The sequence below is a fragment of the Epinephelus lanceolatus genome, unplaced genomic scaffold (genome assembly GCF_041903045.1).
Source record: "Epinephelus lanceolatus isolate andai-2023 unplaced genomic scaffold, ASM4190304v1 scaffold43, whole genome shotgun sequence".
In the NCBI taxonomy this organism is placed as follows: domain Eukaryota; kingdom Metazoa; phylum Chordata; class Actinopteri; order Perciformes; family Serranidae; genus Epinephelus; species Epinephelus lanceolatus.
In genome coordinates, this window is record NW_027556825.1 from 20,001 (window position 1) to 25,000 (window position 5,000).

A 5,000-nucleotide genomic window follows, 5' to 3' on the forward strand; every position below is an offset into this window, starting at 1 on the left:
CGCTTCCGCCCGCGCCTTCTCCCCGTCTCAAACTTAGAGGTTTGGAAATCACCGCTGCTGAAATTTTTCTAAGTGTTTGACGGGGAGAAGGCGCCGGGGAAGCGGCCGGAGCTCCGCCGCTTACCCCGCGCCTTCTCCCCGTCTCAAACTTAGAGGTTTGGAAATCACCGCTGCTGAAATTTTTCAGCCGGAGCTCCGGCCGCTTACCCCGGGCACTTCTCCCGTCCCACACTCGCGCCCCTGGTACTCCGCTCCGGCCGCTTTGGTTTAAACACGGGAAATAACCGAGGGAGAAAGCTCACTCTATTTCATCCGATTTTCTCACATCTCTCCCTCTCGCCTGGCTGGAAGCCTCCGACCTCCCTGCTGGATGGAAATCACCGCTGCTGAGATTTTTCCAAGTGTTTGACGGGGAGAAGGCGCCGGGGAAGCGGCCGGAGCTCCGGCCGCTTACCCCGGGCACTTCACCCGTCCCACACTCGCGCCCCTGGTACTCCGCTCCGGCCGCTTTGGTTTAAACACGGGAAATAACCGAGGGAGAAAGCTCACTCTATTTCATCCGATTTTCTCACATCTCTCCCTCTCGCCTGGCTGGAAGCCTCCGACCTCCCTGCTGGATGGAAATCACCGCTGCTGAGATTTTTCCAAGTGTTTGACGGGGAGAAGGCGCCGGGGAAGCGGCCGGAGCTCCGGCCGCTTACCCCGGGCACTTCACCCGTCCCACACTCGCGCCCCTGGTACTCCGCTCCGGCCGCTTTGGTTTAAACACGGGAAATAACCGAGGGAGAAAGCTCACTCTATTTCATCCGATTTTCTCACATCTCTCCCTCTCGCCTGGCTGGAAGCCTCCGACCTCCCTGCTGGATGGAAATCACCGCTGCTGAGATTTTTCCAAGTGTTTGACGGGGAGAAGGCGCCGGGGAAGCGGCCGGAGCTCCGGCCGCTTACCCCGGGCACTTCACCCGTCCCACACTCGCGCCCCTGGTACTCCGCTCCGGCCGCTTTGGTTTAAACACGGGAAATAACCGAGGGAGAAAGCTCACTCTATTTCATCCGATTTTCTCACATCTCTCCCTCTCGCCTGGCTGGAAGCCTCCGACCTCCCTGCTGGATGGAAATCACCGCTGCTGAGATTTTTCCAAGTGTTTGACGGGGAGAAGGCGCCGGGGAAGCGGCCGGAGCTCCGGCCGCTTACCCCGGGCACTTCACCCGTCCCACACTCGCGCCCCTGGTACTCCACTCCGGCCGCTTTGGTTTAAACACGGGAAATAACCGAGGGAGAAAGCTCACTCTATTTTATCCGATTTTCTCACATCTCTCCCTCTCGCCTGGCTGGAAGCCTCCGACCTCCCTGCTGGATGAAGCCCTGGGGGAAAGAAAAACAAATGAAATAGAGGAGGGAGGGAGGGAGGGAGGGAGGCTTTCTCCTGTTTTACCCTATTTTCATCCATTTTTCCCTCTCCCCTCTCTGGGAGCCTCCGATCTCCGCCTCTCGCACCTCCGCCAAGCACTGGTGACAGACATTAAAGGGGGCATGAGCTCCGTTTCCGCCCAGCCTTTGCCAGGCTGTCCATTTCACTGCCCCGTGGCCGGGGAGCGCCGCAACGGCCGCCGCCGACCCGGTCACGGGCCCCCGGGCCCGGCCAAAGGGTGGACCCCACCGGTGCTCGGCCCCCACGCGCCCCACGGAGCCCCCGCTCGCGCCAGGCACCCCCGGGGCTCGGCTCTCGCTGGCCCCGACGGACCCGCCGCCCCTCCTCACCCTTGACAGACATTAAAGGGGGCATGAGCTCCGTTTCCGCCCAGCCTTTGCCAGGCTGTCCATTTCACTGCCCCGAGGCCGGGGAGCGCCGCAACGGCCGCCGCCGACCCGGTCACGGGCCCCCGGGCCCGGCCAAAGGGTGGACCCCACCGGTGCTCGGCCCCCACGCGCCCCACGGAGCCCCCGCTCGCGCCAGGCACCCCCGGGGCTCGGCTCTCGCTGGCCCCGACGGACCCGCCGCCCCTCCTCACCCTTGACAGACATTAAAGGGGGCATGAGCTCCGTTTCCGCCCAGCCTTTGCCAGGCTGTCCATTTCACTGCCCCGAGGCCGGGGAGCGCCGCAACGGCCGCCGCCGACCCGGTCACGGGCCCCCGGGCCCGGCCAAAGGGTGGACCCCACCGGTGCTCGGCCCCCACGCGCCCCACGGAGCCCCCGCTCGCGCCAGGCACCCCCGGGGCTCGGCTCTCGCTGGCCCCGACGGACCCGCCGCCCCTCCTCACCCTTGACAGACATTAAAGGGGGCATGAGCTCCGTTTCCGCCCAGCCTTTGCCAGGCTGTCCATTTCACTGCCCCGTGGCCGGGGAGCGCCGCAACGGCCGCCGCCGACCCGGTCACGGGCCCCCGGGCCCGGCCAAAGGGTGGACCCCACCGGTGCTCGGCCCCCACGCGCCCCACGGAGCCCCCGCTCGCGCCAGGCACCCCCGGGGCTCGGCTCTCGCTGGCCCCGACCGACCCGCCGCCCCTCCTCACCCTTGACAGACATTAAAGGGGGCATGAGCTCCGTTTCCGCCCAGCCTTTGCCAGGCTGTCCATTTCACTGCCCCGTGGCCGGGGAGCGCCGCAACGGCCGCCGCCGACCCGGTCACGGGCCCCCGGGCCCGGCCAAAGGGTGGACCCCACCGGTGCTCGGCCCCCACGCGCCCCACGGAGCCCCCGCTCGCGCCAGGCACCCCCGGGGCTCGGCTCTCGCTGGCCCCGACCGACCCGCCGCCCTCCGCCTATCTCACCTCCACCCAGCACTGGAGGCAGGCATTAAAGGGGGAATTTATCCCCTGTGTTCCACCCTCACTTCACCCAGCTCTCTGGCTCTCTGTCTCCCTCCCTCTCCTCTCCCCTCTCTGGGGGAGACTCTCACCGTCCCAGGCCTCATTCTCCCACCTCCACCCAGCGCTGGAGGCAGGCATTAAAGGGGGAATTAATCCCCTGTGTTCCATGCTCACTTCACCCAGCTCTCTGGCTCTCTGTCTCCCTCCCTCCCTCTTCTCTCCCCTCTCTGGGGGAGACTCTCACCGTCCCAGGCCTCATTCTCCCACCTCCACCCAGCGCTGGAGGCAGGCATTAAAGGGGGAATTAATCCCCTGTGTTCCATCCTCACTTCACCCAGCTCTCTGGCTCTCTGTCTCCCTCCCTCTTCTCTCCCCTCTCTGGGGGAGACTCTCAACCTCCCAGGCCTCATTCTCCCACCTCCACCCAGCGCTGGAGGCAGGCATTAAAGGGGGAATTAATCCCCTGTGTTCCATGCTCACTTCACCCAGCTCTCTGGCTCTCTGTCTCCCTCCCTCTTCTCTCCCCTCTCTGGGGGAGACTCTCAACCTCCCAGGCCTCATTCTCCCACCTCCACCCAGCGCTGGAGGCAGGCATTAAAGGGGGAATTAATCCCCTGTGTTCCATGCTCACTTCACCCAGCTCTCTGGCTCTCTGTCTCCCTCCCTCCCTCTTCTCTCCCCTCTCTGGGGGAGACTCTCACCGTCCCAGGCCTCATTCTCCCACCTCCACCCAGCGCTGGAGGCAGGCATTAAAGGGGGAATTAATCCCCTGTGTTCCATCCTCACTTCACCCAGCTCTCTGGCTCTCTGTCTCCCTCCCTCCTCTCTCCCCTCTCTGGGGGAGACTCTCAACCTCCCAGGCCTCATTCTCCCACCTCCACCCAGCGCTGGAGGCAGGCATTAAAGGGGGAATTAATCCCCTGTGTTCCATCCTCACTTCACCCAGCTCTCTGGCTCTCTGTCTCCCTCCCTCTTCTCTCCCCTCTCTGGGGGAGACTCTCACCGTCCCAGGCCTCATTCTCCCACCTCCACCCAGCACTGGAGGCAGGCATTAAAGGGGGAATTAATCCCCCGTGTACCACCCTCACTTCACCCAGCTCTCTGGCTCTCTGTCTCCCTCCCTCCCTCTTCTCTCCCCTCTCTGGGGGAGACTCTCACCGTCCCAGGCCTCATTCTCCCACCTCCACCCAGCACTGGAGTCAGATCTTAGGGGACACTTTAATCCCTGTACCACCCTCACTTCACCCAGCTCCCTGGCTCTCTGTCTCCCTCCCTCTTCTCTCCCCTCTCTGGGGGAGACTCTCACCGTCCCAGGCCTCATTCTCCCACCTCCACCCAGCACTGGAGTAAGATCTTAGGGGACACTTTAATCCCTGTACCACCCTCACTTCACCCAGCTCTCTGGCTCTCTGTCTCCCTCCCTCCTCTCTCCCCTCTCTGGGGGAGACTCTCACCGTCCCAGGCCTCATTCTCCCACCTCCACCCAGCGCTGGAGGCAGGCATTAAAGGGGGAATTAATCCCCTGTGTTCCACGCTCACTTCACCCAGCTCTCTGGCTCTCTGTCTCCCTCCCTCTCCTCTCCCCTCTCTGGGGGAGACTCTCACCGTCCCAGGCCTCATTCTCCCACCTCCACCCAGCACTGGAGTAAGATCTTAGGGGACACTTTAATCCCTGTACCACCCTCACTTCACCCAGCTCTCTGGCTCTCTGTCTCCCTCCCTCCTCTCTCCCCTCTCTGGGGGAGACTCTCAACCTCCCAGGCCTCATTCTCCCACCTCCACCCAGCGCTGGAGGCAGGCATTAAAGGGGGAATTAATCCCCTGTGTTCCATCCTCACTTCACCCAGCTCTCTGGCTCTCTGTCTCCCTCCCTCTTCTCTCCCCTCTCTGGGGGAGACTCTCACCGTCCCAGGCCTCATTCTCCCACCTCCACCCAGCACTGGAGTAAGATCTTAGGGGACACTTTAATCCCTGTACCACCCTCACTTCACCCAGCTCTCTGGCTCTCTGTCTCCCTCCCTCCTCTCTCCCCTCTCTGGGGGAGACTCTCACCGTCCCAGGCATCATTCTCCCACCTCCACCAAGCGCTGGAGGCAGGCATTAAAGGGGGAATTAATCCCCCGTGTACCATCCTCACTTCACCCAGCTCTCTGTCTCTCTCCCTCCCTCCCTCCCTCTTCTCTCCCCTC